The sequence below is a fragment of the Protopterus annectens genome, chromosome 11.part0, assembly GCF_019279795.1.
Source record: "Protopterus annectens isolate FY-2018-M chromosome 11.part0, PAN1.0, whole genome shotgun sequence".
Taxonomy (NCBI): Eukaryota; Metazoa; Chordata; order Ceratodontiformes; family Protopteridae; genus Protopterus; species Protopterus annectens.
Window position 1 is genome coordinate 1,316,485,835 of NC_056745.1, and position 26,960 is coordinate 1,316,512,794.

Below are 26,960 nucleotides of genomic sequence, written 5' to 3' on the forward strand. Positions count from 1 at the left end.
TCAGCAGGAGTACCAAAGTAGGGCATTGCAAATGTCCTGCAAGTGAGTAGGGTATAATGCATTGCTCCCTACACAGACATTGAAACACACAGAAAACATACATAACTGCCATGACTGTGGCTGGATCCCTACCACAGTTCTAAATCACACTCTAGCGGTACGCAGTTACAGGGCGTGCTACAGAGATTACTGGGTTGCAGCAGTCACACAAGTGTATTCCTAGGTGGGTGACATCAGCAGGATTGCCAAAGGTGAGTATGTGAATCATAAGGAGTGTGCATACTCTAAAAAGCATTGATCTCTTCTCAGGTAGACAGACAGACACACACAGTTAGCATGTCTGGGATTAGAACACCTACCAAACTAGTTTATCACACTACAGCATTATGCAGTTACAGGACACCATACAGAGATTACTGGGTTATATCACTCATAGAGGTGTATTTCTAGGTGGGTGACATCAGCAGGATTGCCAAAGAAGGGCATTTCTAGTTTACTGCAAGTTGTACATGTCTTGTACCTGTGTGTACCCACTGTTTACTGTCACAAAAACACATTTACACCCAGCTTACAACTGCATAAAAGTGCCTTATTCAGTCCTAAATGACATTATCAACAAGCGCTGCAGATCTTGAACCCTGGACCATGCACACCGAGGTCACTGGACTTACCAGTGAGCCATCTGGGTTGTATACATGTTTTATGGTTTTTATAATACACATCTTACTACAGGTATTCCACAGTACTGAAAACAAATGGGACAGTCCCTTTGTGTACATATGTACAGTACCCTTGAATGTACTGTACTCTGTGAAACAACATAAACAAGTCTACATCTGTACAACTGTCATATCTAAATACATATATGCACCTACAGGATGTGTACACACATATTTCTACATGCATATACACAGACACAGCTATAGCCACATATATATATATATATATATATATATATATATATATATATATATAGACACATGTCTGAACACCCTTTGTGACACAGAAGGGATCCAAAGGAACTGATGTGTACACAAAACAGAGGCATCTCTTATTTTATAACATTTATATCATAATCTGTTCACCAGAAAAGGGATGGTTGTTGTGTATGTGGAGTTTGGGGTGGGGAATGATGGCTAAGGAAATATACCCTGGGGATTGTGAAGTTTGGGTGGGGAAATGATGGGTATGGACATACACCCCATGACCACTTCTGTGTCACTGCTCGACAGTGGCACAGGAAATCAACATTCCCAACTGTAGTCGCTCTTGACTGCCTATTCTTTTCTATTCCTAACTATGTAATAATTTGTAGACTCCACTCATCACAGATGACTACCATGGTGTGCAGCATGTTAAAAGACATAACACATGTGTATGCCTGGCTACAGGATAGTTACACAAACACACACACACACAAACTTGCCAGTATTGTGCATACACGTCTTGCCTATGTAAAGGTAACTAGTAGAGTGGTATGCAGTTGGGGTATGTGCTACAGACACCATACAATTACACTTACTCTGATTCTGCTTCTGAGCTGGGTGACATCACAGGACTGATTACTTGCAGTGGGGAAGGGGGAAGAGAGAGGTTTAGCAGTTGACAAGGATAAAGACCAGTGCAAAAGGAGGTATCTCTTTGGAATGCAGCAAAACCCACTGTCATGAAAGGATGCAGACACAAATACACACACACAACTACACTCAGTCATTTGCTGATACACACACACACACACACACACACACACACACACACACACACACACACACACACACACACACTTGTCAGTGGTGGGATCAGAACTCCTGCCTATCGAAAAATCACTATTACAGTACTACGCAGTTACGAGACACACCACAGAAATTACACATTCCAAGGCAGTCAGAATGCCCTTCTAAGAGTGAGGACAACAACAGAGATACTGACAGTTAAGATGTACATAGCTGTAAACCTGTGTGTTTAAAGTAGGAGTCCATTACAACCTGTATGCACAAACATGACACATCATCTGCAGGTAATACATAGGTAGGCCTGAGTGGTACAGTTGTAGCACAACATTCCCTGAACTGGAGTATGCCCATCTGTGGAATGGGCAACTACTATCACTATACAGGGTTACAGTCGTCATGCTCATACACATAGAATCAAAGGACTTGTTTGGATGCATTGACTCCAATTACATAAGGTGACAGTGGGCATGCTCATACACTTAGTAGCACAGGGCCATTTGGGATGCACTATGACTACAACTACACAAGGTTATACTGGGCATGCTCATACACTTAGAAACAAAGGGCTTGTTCGGATGCACTGACTCAAATTACACAAGGTGGTGGTGGGTACCTGCCAGTACATGAATATAACAGCCATTATGGTGTAATGCTCGGCTAGGTTTCACACATGGTGTGGGGAAGGTGTGGAATGTATCCTCTTGACCTGCTAGTCCACTTACTGATGGAGACTGCATATGTGTACATGTGTGTTTAGATTCCATGCATGTGCAGTGCCTGATATTTGAAGGTGACTGTTGTCTTAGTACATCATGTTGTTGCATGCAGCCTTAACATTGCCAATTGTATATGGTGATATGCTCAAAGTACAGAAAGCTGTACTTTAGGTATGGACAGATGTTTTGGACATGACTACTAAGTGGTGGGGCTACTTTGCAAATGAATGATTACTGAGGACAGCTCACAGGTGTGTTACAACCATTCTTACAATAACCTGTGTAACTGCTATGCTATGCTATGGTTCTGTTAATTGAAGTGGAAGACACAGCGTAGAATGCAGTAAGGATGACACTGAAGGCAAACCTTTTGACACCTGTAAAAGTAACACCTCCCCTGTGCATATATTGTGCATATATCAGCACAGGTGGCAAAGGAAAGAGTCAATACACTTTGTAGCATGTGCAATAGTGCTGTAACTGTGTAATACCTATCATGAGATAGGCAGGTGTTTGATTCACAGTACTGGCATGTGTGGGTGTGTGTGTCCCCATATATGTCACATATGGTAGGGAATACATCCCAAATGTTTTTCACTCTTCTGAACACTGTGGTAGACATCAGTACAGAGTGAAGTGTAGAAAGAAAGGCATAGGCAGGTGGTTGAATCTCACACATGTCAAGTGTCTGTATGTGTGTGACATAGGTGTATATCTTTGTGAATGCCACAGTGTGTGTGTGCATGTGTGTGTGTGTGTGTGTGTATGGCTGTCCTTTCCCTGGTGTGAGGTTGTATTTTACCATAGTAAAATGTTAAGGCCCCCTCCCCCATCCACTCAATGCAATCTAGTATCCCTGTTGATGTCATCAATCTTAGAAGGGCATTCTAACCGCCTGTAAACATGTACACACTGGGGTGAGACTTGTTGTTACATAGCCGACTGATGAACCCCCCCAACCCACATTCACTCAATGCAATCTAGTATCACTGTTGATGTCCTTAATCTTAGGCCATTCTGACTACCTGTTCATTTGTAATCTCTGTGGCGCGTCTTGTAATTGCGTAGTACTATAATGATGATTTGCACATAGGCAGGGATTCTCATCCCAGCATTGGCAACTGTGTGTGTGTGTGTGTGTGTGTGTGTGTGTGTGTGTGTGTGTGTGTGTGTGTGTGTGTGTGTGTGTGTGTGTGTTACTGTCTGTGAATCCCTAGGTGTGTTATTGTGTCTGTGGGTGTGTCTGTATTTGCATCCTGTCATGTGAGCAAGTATTACTGCCTCCCAATGAGAAGCCACTTTTTCCACTGGTTTTACCCTTGTCATCTGCTATACCACTCTTTTACCTCCGCCCCTCTCCAGGTAACTATACCTGTGATGTCACCCACTATGGATGTGATGGCTCTGAACACAGTAGCTTATTACACAGCTATCATGCTCTTGAATCAATAGATCAGTAAACATAATTGAAACTTGGGAGATTAAAACTGAGATGTGGAAGCTACAAAGTGCATGCAGGTATTGTCATACAGACCTGTGAGTAGTCAGCATTGACATATGGGACACTAACCGCAAACACTGACATCCCCCGGCACATGCAATTACACCTGAAAGAGGAAGGCAGAACATCAAGATCAACATGCAGTTACTGTTACACATGATACATACTGTCAAACTTACCAAATGCATTCTAAAACTGTACTACATGGTATGTCTGTTGCTTGTCAAACACTACTCAACAATATTAATCTACAATTGTCTTTATAGTATATTCACCCTGTGCATAAGACCATATGAGCATGTCTCTGCACCGATGATGTGGATGACAGGGATGTGGCACAGGCATCATCATAAGCACAGGGTGATAATGTTTGCCAGAGGCCTAGGCTGCACCATTGGATGACATAATGTGTGTGGGTTAGGGCCTTTGATATCATTGGGCTTGTGTGGATGTTATGCGTGTGTGTGTTGAGGTGCCTTACATTTGTTTCTGGTGTGTGTATGTGTATGTATGCACACAGGTCTGGCATGTAGCTGGCCTACACTGGGGCATTATTGATGGCTGCAGACTGTACAGGGCAGGTTCCACAGTTCACAGTGTCTGGCCATGGCCACGTGACCTGCATCTGCCAGGGATTGCACGGGCACTACCAGGCAGAGGTCCAGATTGGGTACTGTCTGATGACACATGTCCACTGGAACTATGTCTGTATTGGGATGGTCCAGGACCACGTGCATGTGGCCTGCTGGTTCCTGGTGTGGACAGCACAGCACCAGCTGCACTGCTGCTGCTACCGCCACTATGGGAGCAGGCATGTGAAGTAGCATGTTCAAGTAGACCTTCAATAGGTGATGTAGTTGGCCTATGTCCATGTGCCCGATGCCTCACTCCCATCAGATGTTCCAGCACAGACATTCCACGCTTGAGGATTGACATGCCATGGTCAAGGACTCCCACTATGTCTCCCAATCATCAATCCAAGTCATCTGCAAGATGATGGTGAGCATTTGCAATTGCCTGGATGTTGTTAGTTAAAGAATGGACAGCAGCCCTCTGAAGCCTCAGACCTTCTCTGTTGTGCTGTTCAGCACATGCCTGTGCCTCCATTACAGCTTGAAACATGTGTCTGGTGACACCAGCTGATGTGCTTTGTCTTGCAAGGGCATGTTGGCCAGTGGTCCTCCTACGAACAGCACTGAGCACATGCCTGTGTGGGACATCACTAGTCAGTTGGCTGGGATCATGGTGTGCAGGCACACCTTCCATAGTCTCCACACTTCCCTGTTCCATGCTACCATCCACCAACTGTCCTTCCTCTATGGCCACTGGTGATGGGGTATGTGTAGGCAGGAGAACTGTGTGTGGTGATGAGGGGAATACAGGTGGAATGGCAACCAATGGCACAAATTCAGCCCCTGACAACCCTGCCTGTGCCTCAATCATACTTTCATCATCACTGCTAGAGTCTGTAGGGGCACTAACATCAGGTGGGCAGCAAGAGGGCAACACATCTACATCAACACCTGTGGGGGCAGACAAGAACAGTATATTACAAGTTATACAACACACACGCACACACGCACACACACACACACACACACACACACACACACACACACACACACACACACACACACACACACACACACACACACACACATACACAGACACACACACACACACACAGACACACACACACACACAGACACACACACACACACACACACTGACACACCGACAGACACACAGACAGACACATGGTATGACACTCAACGGCATGCAACATGCATGTGATATGGCAGATACTATTCAGCTTAGACAATTATAGTGGTACTTATTATACATCCCTGAGTTGCACACAACAGCATGCATGTGTTATAGCAGAAGGCATGCACCTTTCATATTTATAGTAGTAGTTAGCATACATCCCCGTATTGCACTATTTGTGTTAGTAGCTTATGCCCCATACCTGCAACACAATGCATGCACTATGCACTGCACTGCCATGTTTTGTGCAAAATACCCCACATGTTAATAGACCTTCTCTGACCTTTGTACATATGCCACTGATGCTTTGTGTTGGCCACTGCCCTTATGTGTGACGAGGACATGTGCAGAATGGTATGTGGAGTGAATACTATGTTTGCCTAGGCCCTAGCTTGCATATCTCCCCCAAAGCAGTCCATGTCTGTTCATTATTTTGCCTACCCCTGAGCTGAGTCTATAGACAATGTACATGTTGCTGTACACACATGTTTGACATGGCTGTCCCTAGTTTGCAATGGTGCCACAGACCAGCACAGGTTAATAGTATACCAGCCTAATGTGTGGCATATGACCTTGCCAATCACATGTAGTATGACATGTCTTCTGTTGACATGTTGAATGACATGCATACATGTGTAACACAATGGTGCATACTCTAAAAAGCATTGTTCCCTTCTCAGGCAGACAGACAGACACACACACAGTTAGCATGTCTGGGATTAGAACACCTACCAAACTAGTTTATCACACTACAGCATTTGAAATGGTGTCCTTTCAAATATACAGAAAGGTAATGGTGTCCCAATGCAGGGACGTGTTATATTAACATGAACCTTCAGCTGACGCATTGTTGTCAATCCACCCTACAAATATTATGTGCATAGCCATTGCAGGGCATCATGTGGCTTCACTATTGCTATTCAGTGTGAGTTACAGACACAGTTCATAGACATGACTGTGTTCTGATACAATACATATCTATTGTGGAATGTGACCCACGTCACTGAGGTGTATACACACTAAATCCTAATGTGGAATGTGTGACACAGGTCACTGCAGGGTATACAGATGACACCCCTGCACATCTGCAACCATATTACTGATGCCTGGCAACTATGCCAGACATGGCTAACTTAGCAGTACTCCATGTCCCACATGCCATATATGTACCTAACACACATGAGGAGCAAGCATGACAGTGATGTCTGACACCAGCATGGTGAATGTACTGTATCTGTGGCCTGCTGTGGTTATATGTGTATGTTGTGCAACACATGTATGTATTTGGATACTGTATAGGTGAATGATTTCATGTCATGACACACTCAAGATGTTCAAAACATGTTATGTGGTGGTTTTGATGTCATGCCTACACAAGATGTGCAAAGGCCTGTATGATATTTAGTGTTTCACACCTGCAATATCACCATTACACAAAGGCCATAGTTGTATTGTATTGAGCCAGTGTACAACAGGGTGTACACACATGTATATCACTTCTACTGTGTGTGTTGCTTTATGTCTTTGGCAATCCTCCATGGCTATGTCTACACATGTTTTGTCCAATGGTTTTGATGGGCATCTATGTCACATGTCAGTGTTATCTCATATGACACACACCCATAGATGTCATATGCTCCACTGAGGACAGGGTTATGCAGACAAAGGGTGGCATGTTTGGGATGTGAGATATCATGTTTTGCAGGATAGTTGAGCAGTGTTGCAGTCAGCCCACTACATGTCATGAACATGTCAGATAGCACATGGCATTGTGTAACATTCATAGCATGGGTAAAATCCATAAGGGTGAATCCTGTGGTCTGGTCATACTCCAGCTCCAACTCATTTACAGTGTGTGCACACATATGCTCTCTGTATAGTACTGTCTGTATTCCCCACATGTGTAATGCTGATCTGTAGTACCTGTCCCTACAGTCAACCACACCTCCACCATTGTATTCACAGCTGTCCACCCATCTGGCAATGACAGTATGTAAGGTTTAGTGTAAGTGTTTCATATAGTCTTCAATCATTCCACATGGGTAACCGCTGTGATGCACTGCAGGTCTGACCAGTGTATATTAACAGGACCACCATACATTATGTGCACATGTGTTAAATGGCCACATGGCACTGAGCATGCAATTAATATGATCTGTGCATTATCAAGCCTGGTAAATAACAATCTCACCTGCAACAGGCTGGTGCCACTGCAAAACACCAGAGGTACCTAAATAGGAGTGTCACAGCAGTAAGATCATTATCCAAACCTGTGTGATAGCTACAGGGTGCAATGTCCATGTTAGCACATAAGCCAGTGCAATAGACTATTCTATGGAGTATGCACATCTGTGCATACATAGAATAGCAAACTATAGAATGTGGCATGTGTGCATACATGCCTTGCATATGATGTTATGTTAAATATTGTACAGTAACACATGTAACTATATGAAATATAGTTGTGTTATATGTGCAGTAGTGATTTACCAGGCAACTCCAGGCTCGGTGGGTGAGAGACACCCACCTCCACAATACCAGCTAAAGCTTGTGGATGGAAGTCTGCAGGTGTCCCCAAGTTGGCCAGTTGTTCCTCGGTACGTGTGAGTGGAGGCTGGGTGAATGCCCCCCCCACCTGTTGCACCTTATTTCCTGGCGATTGCATTAGCATGCTGTTTCGCCTGTCTTATGAGGTCCGTGCAGTGTTGGCACACTTGCTGATAGATGCAATTGTGGCCACCAACATCATTTGCCCTCCTGTGGAGTTCCTCACACTGGGCATCCCACTGCTGTGCATCCTGTGGCATATGGCTGAAGAGTGTTACATGGTTGTTGAGGAGGTATGGGATGAGGACCTCAAAGAGGGTGTATGGTGGCAGCCTGGCACGCGGCATACCTGAAAGACACAATGATAGAGACAGATCACAGTAACTCACAGAGAAGTACAGAAGTACAGCTGAACATACATGTGTATCACATTTATTAAGATTACAAATATGTCTTTGCAAATCTACATGACACTAACACCAGTGGCATGTTTAACTCACACACATTTGACATTTACTGGTGATTTTATGTTATCACCATATATGTGTGTGTCAAGTGATGACATTGCGCATACTCCATGAGGATGTCCTGATGTGGGCATGTCTGTTTGCCTGTACTGGTGTCTTTACCTATCAGCACATGCCTGGATGTGTTCACATTAAGGCAATAGACCTTAATGCTGTGTATATGTCACATATGTAGTCATACACAGCCTTAAGGGACATGGCCTGTGACCCTGCAGACTTGCTCACAGAAAGTTTTACATGTATGTGTTTTGCCATATACATCTACATGGCACTGTACAGCTGTTTAGCATCCTGCCATGTATTACCCGTGTTGCACATGTGAAACACATGGGACAATGGCTAGCCTGATGGTATTTGCAGGGTTGTCTATCAACTATATGGTCATAGTGAACTAGTAGGCTATATGCCCTGGGCCATTTATGAGCCTAGGCTGAAAGGTTACCTAGCTGTAGCCAACAGACAGGTAGGTTTCAGTGGCCAGTTCAAGCAGTGCCACAGAACTTATCCACAGGGTTACTGATATATTTGCCATGCAGTCCTCACACCATGTCACAAAGAGGGGTAATGTGCAGCTTCAGTGGACAGGGATGCATAGTATGGCAGGAGTATGTAAAGTGTATGGGACAGAGATCTGTCAGGCATGTTGTGATCCTTGTACTAGAAAGGTGGATGTCCATGAAGTATGTATTTATTTGAAATCAGGATGTGTAAGTGTAGCATATCCAACATCTCTGGGTTGGACATGGCTTTACTCAGGGTAGGCATCATGCTACATAATAGAGCTAGGGATTGGAAAGGCCAGTGTAGACCACCGGAACATTGCCAATAATCCTTAAAGGAGATATGTGATCTATTATGGGTCACTTGAGTGTTGAGTATGGCTGAACAATGATCTCTATATTCATGGATGGCACCCTGTCATGATTAGGGGTGCCACGTACGACTACCTGTCTGGTGTGGTGAAGTAAATATCAAAGGAAAGACTACTGTCCAGCTGCATCCCATACACACACAGTTTCCATTATGTTGACCACTGCCTAGGTGGTAGTTCATGGGTACAGGGTTTTTAACATAGGGGATGACAATGCAATACTTAGCTGTCAGCGTATGGCCATACGTCACACACCACACATCAACCCACAAAGGCCCTTCTGTATGTTGACTGCAGCACACATTGAGTCAACTGTTGCTCCTAGTTCATAGTCATTTGCAAACATCAATAGGCAGATGCCTTCTGTGTTAGTCTGTGTGGTATAGATAGCAAAGAAGAGGAGTGCCAGGAATTCTTACTGTAGCTGGCACTGGTTTGATGTGTGTGTATTAGTCATACACCTTCTGTAGTGTTGGTTCTGCCAGCAGTCCAGTTGCCAACCACCCCTGTGACATAGGAATATACACCTAGTATACTGAGTGTAGCTGGAACACAGTATGGGTGATGGTGTCCTAAGACCTGGCAAGGTCATGATATGCTGTGTGAATCAACCTTACTGTCATCTACATCTGTACTGACTACATCAAATAAGTTGATCAAGGTTCATGGCCTTACAGATCAGACTCAGCAGGGTAGTAGTGCACTATTTCTCATTATCCATGGTGTCTCCCCCTTTGTGGAGTGTGATAACTGTTTCTGTGCACCATTCAGTGTGTACACAGCCTGACATGAAGCTATGATTGAACATGATGTGCATGTGGAGAGCAAATTGTTCTGACATTTCTGTAGGATATACCCTGGGATGTTGACAGGTCCCATGAAAGCTGTATGTATGGCTTTAGAGAGTGCAGCTTGTACCTGCATAGTTGTTATTACAGGGGCTCTGTAGTGTACATGGATATATAAATATGTGTATCTGTTGGGGGGGAGGTGGGAGTGGGTTTAGGTTCTCCATGACCCTATCTGGATGAAAAGGTGCTATTTCTGTAGGTGCAGAACTTCCCATGCCATAGTGCTGTGAAGCGTCTTGTTGCCATTACGATTCATGACACACCTATAGAGTGCTCTGTGGTTGGCCTCATAATATGTGGCTGATTAGTTTCACAGTAGCTTTTTGTAGTTTTATGTGGTGCATCTGCATCTTATTGAGGCTGACCAGGGATCACCACCACTCATGTGCATTCACTCTTGCAACAGTTACTACCTTCTGAGGTACACTTTAAGGCAAGGAACCACCAGTTTTCCTTCTTGTTTGTGTTTGTTTGAATCTTGGCGCTGTTTCAATGGCACAATCACTGCACTTATGTGAGTGCTTAAAGTTCACTTGTATAGGATTCAGCATTTGCACATGCATTGTCCATCTACACGGGTGCCATGACAGTCACCACTTCGCTCTTAAGAAGCATAACATTGGCTTTGGACACTGACTATGTGTAGCATACTGTTAGCCCTGTTTGTGTGACTGTGGTGATCCAGGTCATTGGGGTTGATGAAATCCAACATGCATTGAGTGCAGGTGTTGGTACATGAGGGGTCCTCCCAGTTCATAATGGAATAGTTGAGAGTAGCCATTATTATGATTTTCTGTCTCAAACCTAATATTCAAAGACACACCAGATGAAAAGGAAAACCAACAGCTAGCAGCTAGTACTGGGCAGTAATCCCAAGGAGAAGTTCTACTTTAACATAAAACAAGTTTATTATATAAACGTTCACGTTTTTGTCACACTTAGTAAGATAACTTCTTCAGAAACACAAGCAAACAGTGGCTACACAGTAACCGCTACATTTAAACATTGTTGCATCAGATCATGTGACAAACGCTAACAAGAACTTAAAGGCAGAGTAATCAAAAAATAATCAAAAAATAAAAACAATCCTAATATTTATTAGTAATAAAATATTGTTAGAATATTTAACTGTTACTAAAACTTCAATACCACCAACTCTTGACTATAAAGTCCTAAAACTTAAGTTAAAATCATGTACCTTAATTAGTACCTACATACATCCGTGCATTACTATTATAAATCTCAAAGAGCGCACTACTGAAATGTCGACAACACCATAACTGTGTTCAAAGACTAAAATTATTGCTGTTAAACAAGAACTTGTAAGCAAAGGAAATATCTAATAACATGATGACAGCATTCATAACAACAAACCTGAGATGGGTTCATCTCATAAGATTTCTTAATTTAAGCAAACATAAAATGTTGCAGTTCTCGTTGAGACCAGGGGAAGAGAATGCATTTAGTGCTAGTTGCCATTCAAGTTCACGAACCTCTAAAAATAAAGAGTAAGCACCTCCGCTAATATCAGGTACTAACTGATCTATAGCTTGAAAGCCAAAAGTGTGTCCTTCATTTAAAGACATATGTTTAGCTAAAGCATTTTCTTTTTTATTTTTACTGATTGCATATAAATGTTCGTAGAGTCTGTCACGGGCCTTCCTGTCCATTTTACCTATATAAAACGTGGGACATAAATTACATGTAGCTAAGTAAATAATACTTTTAGAGTCACAATTTAGTTTGTCGTTAATATATTTATCAGTGTCATTTACTCTAAAAGAATTACTGTTTTGATGTACCTGCACATCCTGCAAGCCTCACATGTAAAAGTTCCATTTAATCTCGAGCTAAGCTTAATGTTTTTAGCTTCAAAGATACTTTTCAAGTTGGTGCCTCTTCTATAGACAATCTTTGGTGACTGTCCGATTCTATCAATCAAAAAGTTGTCCTTATATAAAAAGCTCCAATTCTTGTAAAGAATTGACTTCAATTGTTCACTATCTTTACTAAAAGTGGTTATAAAGCATACTTTGAAAGAACATGGGCTGGATTCACGAAGGCTTGCATGGAGTCTAAGAGTAGAGTAAGACTTCATGCAGCCAACATGTCCGCTGAGCGATCCAGGAACAGCCAGCAGGGGTGTGCAACAGAGCTCCTAAAACGACTCTTACACGGACAGGGCTAGGTTATGCAAATTACCTCATTTGCTGGCGAAAGCTATGCAAATGAGGTAAATTTGTGATCCAGGAAACCCTAACCTGTCCGAGTAAGAGTAGTGTTATTTGCAGAAATGTACTCCGTTGACAACTGAGTACCGTTCTGCATATAGCAAAACGGCGCTGTGACAGCTCCAAATAAAGGCTGCATCCAGTTGAGGAAGCATGCCAATGGCCAAATATACGGCCATTGGCAATGTTCCCCGATGCAAAATTAAAAAAAAAATATTTTTTTTTTACCTCGATCTCCGAAGTTTAAGCGTAGCGCAGCGCAAATGTGCTGCACTCTAAAAACCAGAAAACCAGAAATTAAAAGCCACAAATAGGGATTTTATAGCAAATCATAATTTTCAATGCAAGTGAATGGCAGGCTGAAGACAACATGGCAACTGAGTAGAAGTTGCTAAGGGGGAAGCTCAGTCTAAGAGATGTAACCAAGCATTAGTAGACAATCCCATGCAAATGAGGGTAAGGATAGTGAATCCCAAGTTTACATAGCAAATGAGCACAGTCAGTGCAGTGTATGAGTAGGATAAGGGGAGTAACAGATTAGAAGATAGGTGACATCACGAGGGGGGTATGTATGAAAGAATGTAAGCTCATTGGAGCAGAGTGGCATGTGTTTGCTGTCAGTTACTCATCACTGGAAGAGGTGTGTCAACAGGTATCCTAGCTAAAGGCAAGAAATAGAATGTGTATGCCGTGGATAACACTAAAGTTTCTTGTTGAAGTGCCTGCAACGTGTTTGCATGCATGTGCATGCCTGTATATATAAGTAAGACTGTGTGCATGCGTGTGCACCCATGTGCTCGCGTTTAAGCCGGAGTAAGTATGAGTAAGGTTGTTTAAAGTTGTGTAAGCGCATTTGCGCCTGTGTGCGTGCATTTAAGCAGGAATTAGCAAGTGTTAGGCCATGTAAGCATGTGTGCCCGCATGTGAGCTGGTGTGTGCATGTTTGTGCTTGTGTGCACGGCACTGCCCCCCTGTGGAAACAGAAAGGGAAAAGGAAGCACAACAAATAGGAAGTTAACCAGGGAGAACTAGCAGAGCTAGCAGGTGAAAACAATCAGAATCAGGCAATTACACAGGCAGTACAGTAGCCCAGCCCAGCACTTAAAACTCTGCAAACAACTTTCCACCATGTTTTCCTCAGAGACACTGCAACACTGCAGTAAACTAAGAGAAGTGAAAACTTAAAAAGCTTTACTGAGACAAAGAAATGTTAGGGGCTGCCATTGCTGTTATAAGTCGACATATGCAACATGCTGAGGGTGGTGACAATGCGAATGCTGCTGAGCAACCCCCAGTGAGGAGACGGAGAAGAGTGTACAGGCCCAGGGTAACCTACCAGGGGCTACATGAGCAGCAGATAGTGGAGCTCTATAGAGTGGACAGAGACCTCATGCAGCAAATTGTTGAGCTGTGCAGGCCACACCTCACACACAGAACCATCAGAGGGGAACCCATCCCAGTGGAAACCAAGGTTTGTGTTGGCCTAAGAATACTAGCAACAGGTACCTTCCAGAGACCAACTGGTGATATGATGGGGATATCACAGGCATCAGCATCCAGGGTACTGCACCAGTTCCTGAATGCCATGTCAGCACATGTCGGTGATCATGTATATTTCCCCAATTCCCGTGAGGTATTGGCCCAGCAATATGCATCTTTTCCAGCAAATAGCGGAATACCCTGAGGTAGTGGGTGCAATAGACTGCACGCACATATGCATCAAAGCACCAGCCGGTGAGCGGGGTAGGGCCTACATTAACCGCAAGGGCTTCCCCTCCATCAACTGCCAGGTCATGCATGATGCCCAGAGCATAATACTGAATGTGTGTGCTGGCTGCCCTGGAAGCTACCATGATTCCCATATCTGGCATCTGACACAGCTGTACCAGACATTTGCCAATGGGGACAACCCTCATGGTCACCTAGTGGGGGATGCTGGATATGCACTGGAGCTGTGGCTGATGACACCCATCAGAAATGCACACACACCTGAACAGGAACGCCATAATGAAGCACACGCACAAACACGAAATGTAATCGAGCGTGTGTTTGGGCTGCTCAAATCACAGTTCCTGTGCCTGGACACATCTGGTGGAGCCTTGCAGTACTCACCAACTACATGTACCCAAATTGTCATGGTATGTGCTATGCTACATAATATGATCCTGCGAAAACAGCTGCAGCAGAAGCAGCATAGGCCTGGGCCAAACAGCCCCCCACCATTGCCAAGGTCATCACAGACAGAGCGAGACTCGGAGGAGGAACAACCTGAGCCTGCCCCAGTAGGCAGAAGGAGGCATGCCCAGTATGCTTTGGCCTTGGCAAAGAGGCAACGCATAGCAAATACACTGGCTCAGTAGGAACTCTGAAAATTATACCTCTCTCTGACTCGCACATATAGTAAAAGGGATGCCTAACTTGACACTACCTGTTTTCAAACATGTATAGAGAGTGTACTATGTGCATCCGATATAGGCAGCCCTGCAGCACCACCTGAAGCATGATTGCCATGTTTTAAGCAATATAAAGCAGTGCTAAACAGCTTTTACCACTATTTAGTATATGTAAATAAAATTGCACACACTAACTAGCACAACTTTGGGCAATGTTGAGCAATATTGGGCAATGTTCAGCAATGTTGGTTAATGTTGATCAATGTTGGGCAAGTTCGGTCAAAGTTGGGCATAGTTGAGCAAAAGCAGGTAAACATGCTCATATTTGCTTTACTGGTCCTTAAGCAGTCTGGTCTGCCCAGTATGAAAATATAAAGCAGTGACAGGCCTCGAACCCAGAATACTGTGCACTATAGTCACAGTACTGAACCACCAAACCACGACAGTATTTCACTGGTCAGCCTGTATGTTTGTGTGTGTTTTCCTTTGAGAGGAGTGCCCTTTTTGGAGACTAGGAAAACACATTAAAAAAGGTAAATTCCTCTTTGCCAAGTCTGATGATGTCAGCATCCCACAAATACAGCAGTGAAAATGAAAACTCCCAGTAAAGCATGTAGCGCGTCGTGTTAATGCATATCTATCTAGTATCATAACGTAGTTAGGCAGGGGTTTGAATCCTGCAATTGTAGAGTGTGTGTGTGTGGGGGTTGTATGTTTCTGTGTGATTTCCTTTGAGAGGAGTGCCCTTTTTGGAGACTAGGAAAACACATTATAAGAGGTAAATTCCTCTTTGCCAAGTCTGATGATGTCAGCATCCCATAAATACAGCAGTGGAAATGAAAGCTCCCAGTAAAGCATGTAGCGCGTCGTGTTAATGCATATCCCTCTAGTATCATAACATAGTTAGATAGGGGTTTGAATCTTGCAATTGCTGAGTGTGTGTGACACTGTTGGTCAATGTGTTGCAGGTTTTGCTTTTACTACTGTATGACATATCAATAAAACAATAGTATGTGCATTGCACACTTCAGGTATCTGTGTGGCAAATACATATATGTACATGTGACCTCAATTAGTTCATAGGTGTGAAGCCTGCTTTCTACGTGAATATATCTGTTACCTTTGACAGATTGTGCTGCTGCTTCTCAGACCTTAGGTCACATATGTATGTTTGTGACAAGGCCAGCCACTGTAGTGATCTGTGGCCTAGGTCATCTGTGTCACACACACCCATGACAGTTTCTATAGAATAGTGTGAGTGAGGGTTCATGCCTAGGGTATATTTCAGACATGTTCAAACACAACAAAGTCTGTCAATAATGGACATTCATTATAGGTGTACAACAACTTCATGGATATGCATACAGACCCCTTATTGCTTATGTGATACACCGAGGGACTTCAGAATACCTTTGGAAATGTGAATACCAAAGGACAGATGACATAACATGTGGCTGTATGTACACATTGGTACCCCTTCTACATGTCGAGGGCTACTACCTATGTGGTACTGTCGGGATACTGTGTTTAGTAAATGTGGATGACTATGCTATAGTTGGCTTATAGCTTTACAGCATGGGTTGGTCAACAGGTATCTATCTGTATGATACCCTTGTGCAGGATAAGTGCCTCATCCGGAGAATGCATTGTAGGCCACTGTATGCATTACCAGATGTGGACGGACATATCCCTAGTGTGTTTGCTTGTACCTAAGAGGGCTACATGCCAAACAGGAGTGGTCCCAGGAATGGGTGGCGGTCAATACCACTGGTTACTGGTATAGTATTGTACCAGAAGGATCCAAATGCTACTGTGTTTCCTACATGTGTGTGTCAGTTGTCAAGACATCATCTAACGATTGGTTATAGTCAGGTTGTTGAGGTTGTGTATACTACCAGAATGCAAACCAATGACCGATATTAACAATATCAACCACAGCATAGTGTCAAACCATGTCATACACACATGTGTACCCAAGTTAAAACATATGTGTAGTAAAATGCATACTGGCCAGCAATAGAAACTATGAAGTGTTAACACTCTGTAATACAGGGCATGTCACCCTTCCCATGTGTACACTATGCATGTACATGCAGAAAGTGCACCTCCACCATGTTCACAAATGTACACCTGCAAATCTGTACTGCACACATCACACACGTACTGTCCACTCACCAACACATGCTGCCAGAGCTACACACATCAGCCAAGTGGCACATGGGCGGACAATACATTTTTGGAATTAACACTGGTGTAAACAATACTACATTGATAGTCATAGCTTTAATGCATCATGCCTGCTCAGATATATCTACAAGGATATCATTACACTTTACTGTTGACAACATGCTAACATTGCTACACTGCTATTAAGTCACCCTGTGCATCAGCACCATGTTAGCTTGTTCCTACATCAATGTTACAGATGACAGGAGGTGGCACAGTTTCATCATATGCACAGGGTGTGTTGTTGGTTTGCCAGAGCCCAACACTGACCCATCCAATCGACATGTGTGTGTGTGTGTGTGTGTGTGTGTGTGTGTGTGTGTGTGTGTGAGGGACAACAGTACAGCATGGGTCAATGTTGATGTAATGTGTGTGTATGTGTTAGCCCTAGGTGTTTGGTTTTTGTGTGTGTGTCTGCATGCACACAGTTCCACCATGTGGCTGACAAATATGGGAGGTTGTGGGACAGCCACAGACTGTACCTGCCAGGCTGTACAGATCACCGTCTCTGGCCACGGACAGTATCAGGTACTAAGCCAGACTGGGTACTATCATCAGAGGCAGAGGGATGTCGACTGGACCCATGTCCCTGCTGGGACTGGCTAGAGCCACGTGCATGTGGTCTTCTAGGATGGTCTATTGACAGCCCAGCCCCAGCATTGCTGGGGCTGGAACTGCCACTATGGGAGCGGCTGCGACTTGTGTGTCATCTGTGACAACTACCAGCTGATGATGTTGCTGGCATACGTCTACGTCGATATCTCAGCCGTCCTGCACTGTCCTGGCACATGGACATGACATTGCGGGGGACATCTAGTGTCTCCCCCCAATGTCTATCAATGACCTCAGTGTAATTACGGATGGCACCGGCAAGCTCACGAATACTGTCATTGATAGCGGTGTTATGAGTCCTCTGCACCCTTAGTCCCTGTCTGGTGTACCGTTCCATACGTGCCTCTGCCTGCATTACAGCCCGGAACATACCTGAGGTTGTAAGACCTGTGGGGGCATGTCTGCCATGAGCATTACAACCAGCAGTGCTCCCACGAGAACCCCTGGACATCTGCCTATGTGGTACCATTCCAGGAGTCTGGGTATGGCTGCTGTGAGGGGATGCATGTGCCATAGATACCACACTATCCTGGTCAATGCCTACTGTATGCTGTCCCTCAGCTAAGGCCATTGGTGATGAGGGATGTATTGGCAGTATGAATGTGCACATAGATGGGGTGGAAAGCTGTGTACTGTCGATTGGCGGACCAACGACAGACCCTGGCAAACCTGCCTGTGCCCCAACACATGTATCATCATTTTCACTATTTGTGGCAGTGACTTCAGGTTCCCTGCTGCACTCACCCAACATAACCTCAGCATCTGTAAGAGGAAGACAGGAAACACACTTTACAATCTGTACATGATGTTAGCACACATGCACACATGAACACATGCACACATGAACACATGAACACATGCACACATGCACACATGAACACATGTACACATGCACACATGCACACATGAACACATGCACGACACACACACACACACACACACACACACGCACACACACACACACACACACACACACGCACACACACACACACACACACACACACACACACACACACACACACACACACACACACACACACACACACACCAACAGCAATCCAGAACATACTCATTAGTGGTTGATGGTGGAGTACAGTATCACAAGCCAAAGAATCCTATCACATGTGTCAGCATGCAGGATGTGTGTTGCTCAACAGCATGCAGTGCGAGTGTAGAGAGTCCTTGTTAATAACAGTATACATGTCTTTGATGCATATGTGTTGTTCATTGATTGGCCTCACCCTAGAACACAATGTGTATATGGACACAACATTGCTGTGCAAGTATTAAATGCCTTCCAATGTCCTGTGCACCATCACTCGTAGGTAAATATACCATGGCCGGATGCACACAACTGTCAGGTGTATAGCAATGAATGCTATGTGTAGTACTGTAGTTACTGTAACTGGATGTAGTGTAGTACCATGAGCCATCATCAGGCAGCATCATGTGGTCACTCAAGGCCACTAATGTGTGCCACACTGGCAACTACTTGTGTACCTGAACTGCAGTACTTTGTCTACATTAACCATTTCACAGGCAGTTGTTACATGGGTATGTAAGGTGTTCAATAGGGAGCATTGCCTAACATGAGTGTGTTTTGTGTTGAAGAGTGTCGCACCACCCCATGATAGGCCTCTACCCCTCAGGTATAGTATGTGTGCTGTGTGGATGACATTTGGGATACTGGAGTCTGACCTTACAGCAGGTGTCTAAATAGGCCATGTGTATCATATTAACACTGACTGCGTATGACAAAGTGGTGTATGTTGTGTGTATGTGTATTGACTCTGCCTATACAATGTCCACTACAATGTACCACAATTGGTTGGGATGCTCTGTGTATTGCATGTATTTGAGGCAGCTGTTCATGTTACTGGGATGTGCATAGTCCCACAGAAAACATGCAGAGCATGCAGTATGTGTAGGTGTTTTAGATGTGTATATGGCCTACAACTCACCTATGACATGCACATGTTATTTGCTATATTAAATGTAGAACACTCACCAGCATGGGTCTGCTGTCTTGCTGTCACACCAGAGGGACCTACAAGGATATGAGACAGTTTGTCAGTGTCAACAACTATGGCATTGCTACTGTGAGTTTGCAACTTTACAGTAGTACATGTGACAGTCACAGGCATACAGATTATGTCCCAAATTATCAGTATTGCACAACACCAGGCTCCACATCTTCTAAATACGCAGTACACATCTGACATATGCATGTTCTAACAATCGAGCTAACAGTAGTCTACAGATATGCCATGTTACCTGCATGCTCTGAGACAACTTGCTGGGTGACTCCAGCCTCCATGATGACACATGTCTGTTGTAGTGGTTGGCCAGGAGCCACCACACTGAGGAGCAGCTCTTCCACTCTGGTGAGGGGCAGGTGTGATGCTGCACCACCACCTGTGGCAAGCTGTTGTCTGTGGACATCGGAGGCATGCTGCCGGACATGTCTAATTAAATCACTGCAGTGATGGAGTACCTGCTCATAAGTCAAGTTATGCATGCCTACATCATTCACCCGATGGACAACATCTTGCCACAGTGCAGTGCACCAATGCTGGTCCTGACTGGTTCTGGAGAACAGCAGTGTGTGATGTTATAGTAGGGCGTCTAGGAGTATTTCCTCCTCTTCAGGGGAATATGCAGGTTTGCGATTGTGAGACATGTCCCTGGAAGACAATAAAACAATAATTGTGAGCAAGTCATGTGGCACACTTAACATTCTAAAGTACAGACATCAGTGAAATGCCATATATAGCAACCTATTGGCTGTCAGTAGATACACACTTTTAATACCACATATCAGTGCTCAGCCCACAACTGCCTGACAGTGCCTGGCACATTCTATATATTAAAACATGTTCTGCACAGTAACAAAGTGAAACCAGTATGTAAGACTATACAACAGTACATGGCACACTGCATGTGACACAATGCACCACCTAGCCACAGGAGGTATATATCAAGCTAATGAATGAAGAAAGATGTCATCCATTGCAATGAATGTAAAGTACAGTTACAGTATTACCAGTATACCACAGTAGTATTTGATGCCAAACCCCTGCCTAACATATGTGCACAGTTGTTGATATAGGTGGCATACTGCTGTACTAGACTATACATGCTGATAGATACACACGTATACCCTGTAACACAGACATGATTGAGGGCATGGTACAGGCATAATTACACACACATCAGACATACATACAACACAGAAATGTATGTCAACACAGATGAACTTTACCTGTGTACCATACAGTACTGTGTGTCACTACTTACAAAACCTTATGCCTGAGGTATGTAATCTGTGAGGACTACAGAGAAGACACAAAACAGTGTTTGCAAGCAATGTGAACATACACCATACTGTACTGTTTAGGCCTACAGCTTCAGGTAGTACTACTTTATATATGGGAGTTGGATTCACCAGCAGTACCACTCACTAAGCATACATCTATTGCTTTAGCCTACAATGGGACACCACAGTCGACAACAAGTGACTATGTCACACCGTATGCCATACTACTATTTCTGCCTAGCAATAGCATACACATCTTTTGCTGGGATCACAGCTAGGACACAAAATACCATGACAGAAACAATTTCACACTAAGCTATCACACCTTTACAGACCTTGCACACATTCACCAACACATTCACCATCACACCCAGTCAACCTCACATAGCAATTATTGCACTAAGTACATGTGTGTGTGCTTCGTGTCATGGGTAGGTAATACGCTATTGTCCCTAGGGCCTACAGCAGCCTAGTCATACGCTACCCTGGCCTTTGACACACATGTAATTTAATTTCACTTGCCCCTGTCAACCAGAGCCACAGACATGATTCCCGGGGTGCATTTCCTATCTCCCAAACAATCATCAGGAGTATTTATGACAACTGCTAATGAGGAGCTTTGTTTGCTATTGATAGGTGGTTTGTTCCAGAGTATGGCATGTCTCTGAGTTAGGACTCTATCCCTCCAGCATGTGCTTTGTAGTGAGCTGACAAGGTGTAGGGCCCTACAGCGTGTATCTGCGAGGGATTGTAATATGTTTACGTGGAGGATGTCCAACAGCTATGGGTGTGACATAGCTCAGTATGTTAGGCAGAGGTCACCTCTGGGTAGGCGCTATGCAACACAGTGTAGCTGTGGTTTTGTGAGTCGGTCTGCATAGGGCATCTCTTTGAGGCCGGTATTACTCTTTATGAGATATGTCTGTGGCCTTTCCAGTTGCTGTAGTTGGCATTGTACTCTCCAATGGGTTTTAAGTGTGATAAGAAAAGGGGAACACTGACCTATATTTCCCTAGATGACACACCTTTTGTGATGACGTGTACCATGTAGATAGAGTACATGACCAGTGTGGCTCTGGGATTATCAAAGGGGAGGCTACTGTCCACCTGTGTCCCATGTTCCCTTATCACACCCTCGGTGTTAGGTAGACTACCACCTATGTGGTAGTTAATGGGTACAGTGTTCTGGCAAGAAGGGATGGCACTGCAGTGTCAACACTGAGCTTCAGTCCATACCTTGGTCTCTAGGCACCTGTCGCAGTAAGTATGCTCCATGTCTCTCTCCCTCTATCTATATCTATCTATCTAAATATATATATATATATATATATATATATATATATATATATATATATATAATGTCTATATATATATATATATATATATATATATATATATATATATATACACACACACACACATACATACACATATACATATAAACATCCATTGCTGTGCATATAGATGTAAATATAGGCACATATACAGTCCACTATTCATGGTGGGAATATCACTTATGCGACAGTTGTGAGATATACAGTTATGTAATAATATTGCACAGTATTGTGCAGACAGCATTGAAGGTGTCCTCAGCCCATGTAGCTTTAGCAGGCCTCACTGGCTACAACACTGCAAAACTGACAGAGCATACCCACAGTGTTTAACCACCACATGTCATATACCAGCACTGCATGCTATTTTCTTTTCCACACAGTACAACCTACATAGAAATATGTACATAACAACCTTCAACAACGTATATCTGTACACCCTTCACAAGCAGTTGCAGTATGTCCCTTGCCCTATGCACATGTACAGATACATAAAGATACATACTGCTGCCACATATGGATGATTCACAGTATGTAGAGTACTCTTCATACTACATGCCAGTAAATACATATGTACATACCTTTCGTTTGTATTGTTGTGTTCCATTTGTTTTTAAAGGAAATGTATTTTTTTTTATTTTTTATTTTATTTATTTATTTATTTTCTCTGTCTGTTGCTCTTTCTTTTTCTGTGTTTCTCTGTCTGTTTTTGTCTGTGTCTGTGTCTCTGCCTCTGTCTCTGTCTCTCTCTCTCTTGCTGCAATGAGATTATTGCATGTGTAGACAGCAAGTACAGCCTGCTTTTCTAGGTATCTGCACATGTGCATGTGATGGCCTCTGCACCAATTGGTGCCCAACATTTACTAATTGCATGCAGCCTGCTGTGTGGTAATTGCACTACTCACTGTCATAGCAGCCAGCTGCTATGAAATGCTAGGTTATGTAGGCGTAGCCCATTCAGCTTTCCAAAGAGGGGCCCGTGCTTGTTTGCTGTGGACACCGTTGTGTCATTCAGAAGATTGGTATACTTCTTTTCTCTTAAGCTAGGGTTGTAGCCAGTGATTTGTATGTTGTACTCAAACCTGAATGTTGCTGCTTCTAGCACACACTTGTCAGTGTAGAACTGTACTCACCCCTCCACATGCTTACACAAGATACATGGGAGTATGCACTTTCTTTTCTAATTAGGCAATTAACTGCCATACAAAATTAGTTATTGCAATGTATTCCTCTGGCACATGAACTGTTTGTGAACTACTATACTGTAAATATTAATTAACTCACTTCTGAACAGTTTGTTGTTTATTTGTGTTGACATTAGCACGGGCTGCTCAAGACAACTGGACATATTTCAGTACTGAGTAGGCCTACCTACATCCTTGGTAGAGCCTGAATACACAGGTATATTGTTCTTTTGGGTAGGGGTGCAGAAGTACAGAGAGCATTGTATATTATTGTGTGATGTATATCTTGCTGAACATACAGGGTTGCTGTGTACCTGTTAGTCTAACAAGGCAAGTAGTTTGTCTGCGTAGCTCCCACTTGTGGACATATTCAGATGGTAGCCAGAGGTTAGCCTATTATTCTTTGCCTGTGCACCACACCGGTCTTTTCTGCACTAGAACAATGGCATTGTCACAGTTGGTTGCTAACAGTACATGGCTACATCCCTTGATATTTCTGTGTTGTACTCCTACATAAGGGTATGCTTGTGGGACTCGTTCCAAAGCTATTTGCAGAGTGTGTAACAGCAGACAAGCTGAAATGCCTGTGTGTTTCTGCCTCTGCCAGGCCTCTTATACACTCAGGTATATATTTGAACAGCCTCAGGGAAAGGTACATATAAGTGGGGTACACCTGTAATATATTACAGACATTAAGTTGAGACTGTGAGTGAATCAGAGCATATGTATTAATACACCTGTTCTGACAAGCATGCAGTGTGTACTATTACTTATTGACAGTATTCATTAAGTGTAATTCCCCACTCTTTGGCCTACCGTCAGTACTTTTCAGAGGGATTCTGAGGGACAAAGCTAACATTTGTTTAGGAATCAGGGACATCCCTGAAAAGCAGTCACAGTTGGGAAGTATGGCCTCTGCCCTATTCAAATATGCCAGTGTTTATCCTGCTCTGATACTGTGTGGGGTTTGTAAAGTGCTACTGTAACATTATTTCCTGCTAGAATGGCTGCATCTCATTTCACAGTCATGGCATGCAATTCCACAACAACTGCTGGTAAAGATCCACAGAACAAGATTTGTTTTATGACATTCCTATTTTCCCTTTACATTCACTCATTGTAATGCATGATATATTTATTACAGCATCAACTTGTAAATCTACTGTGGCCTAGTGGCACTTCATGCAGTCTAGTTTGTCCAAGGTCCGGGGTTTGAGACTGACAGAGGTGTTTTATTTTGCTGCTCAGCAGAACAAGGGCCCTGCCATGCAGAGTGACTAAGGCACTTTTAAGCAGTTGTAAGTGGGTTTGCGTGGGTTTGCGCGATGCTTAGCAATACTTAGCTAAGCACACACATGCGCACACTCGCTTAAACCCGCTTACTACTGCTTAAAAGTGCTTACGCCCGCTAACCCCTGCGCTAATTTCTTTGAAAGAAAACAAAATGGGGAGATAGGAAAGTGGTGAAAAAGGGGACACAAAGAGGGAAAGACAGTAGGGAAACAAGCTCGGGATGTGCAGGACGGATGTAGGGAAGGTCCATAGCTGCCCATTTCTTTACCAGCAACAGCTGTGCATATGCAATAAATTTGGAGTGAAATTTGAAACCTTCCACCTCTGAGAGAGGGGTGAGGACAACAAAGTCTATTGTACTGCCAGTTATAATTATCAGTTTACAGTGGACATGTGTGCGAAATGGGCAGCTATGTATGGGGCATAATTTTTTTGTGGGAACAGATTGCCTTTTTTTTTTTCAGGTGAGAGTGGAAAGTGAGGTAGAGGAAGTAGGTATATTTGGGGAGGTAGGTTGGGGAGGTAAACAGACAAGACAAACAAGATGCATACAGGGGCGGAGTATGACACATGGGGTGGGTGAACACAATTGACGGGGACGGATGTTTGGAAATCGCAAGCCCATGAGCCCACAGATGGTAACTGCACCTTCACAGCCCCAAGCGTGGCTGTGCTGGGGGCTGCATAGGAGGGGCTCACCTGTGAGTCACGCCACTCTCACCTTGAGCTGGTGTAGGGGATGAGCGACTGAACGCTGGATCTCCCTACATACCACAGCCCGGACACTTCGGAGGGTGACAGGTGGCCCTTCTCTGCCCACGCTTGCACAGGGGGATGAGCCCCATCCCCTGCAGCACTTCCACCTGAAGGTGGCACAGGACCAATGGAGGAGGGGAGCCCGGGCTGGGCACCAGACCTGCTGGTGCCAGGTGCAATCGCCAGCTGAGGAGGGACAGGTGGGTCCACTGGGACCGGCCTTCCCATACGTTCTGTGATTAGGTGTGTTTAATTACAACATAAACAACAGCATTCCAAATTCGTTGTAACAGCATGCAGTAATATTCCCATTAACCCAACACACCAAGGTTCCAACAGTTGAACAGCAAGCATAACACATGCATATATTGAACGACAGTGGACATTCCAACATCATGCAGGGATGATTGGTGGCAACAGGCCACCAAGATTGTGGTGTTTGAACAGGGCACATGCATCAAAGTAAATGCAGATATTTATAGAACAATAGGACATGTGTCCCAACAAATGTTTTGAGATTAGACATACCCATTGAGGTGTGGAATTGCATTGTTTATGCACATACATTAGGGTGTAGAAAGAAACCTCAATTAACATCTTATAAGTACTTTTAGTCTACACTACATTCCTATTGACTGCATGTGTATATCCCCTACATGTATTATTACACTTGGCAACATGCATTAGGTTGTGTAATGGGTTTGGCTAGTTCATTATATACCTGACCTATATCTGACATACTAACTGTCCAAGATACAGATGTTACTGCTACATAGTTATTTATTTTATTTATATTTCTATATCTACATATCTGGATGTGTCACGTGACATTTTCAGTTAAATTTCTACAGAACCCTACATTTCGTGCAGCACACTCACATTTCTGGGGAACACATTAACAAGCTATTCATGTGCCAGATTTACTTATGCATGCCAGCCATTAACTGACTGTTGAGGACTGTATATATGCTTCACAGCTACTGGCACTTCCATCATCCACTTTATATGGGACTGCCCAACTGTGGGTTGAAAGCACTTATTACAACAGTACTATTTGTATAATGCAAGGTACAACAACATTTCAAAGTAAGTGACACAGACACAC

General features: G+C 43.7%; 1 protein-coding gene across 1 annotated transcript in view; it reads left to right on the forward strand.

Annotated features, from left to right (window-relative positions):
* LOC122815830 (kielin cysteine rich BMP regulator) overlaps positions 1 to 26,960 on the forward strand; it is a 2,917,372-nt gene that overhangs the window by 2,389,440 nt on the left and 500,972 nt on the right. The window lies entirely within an intron of this gene.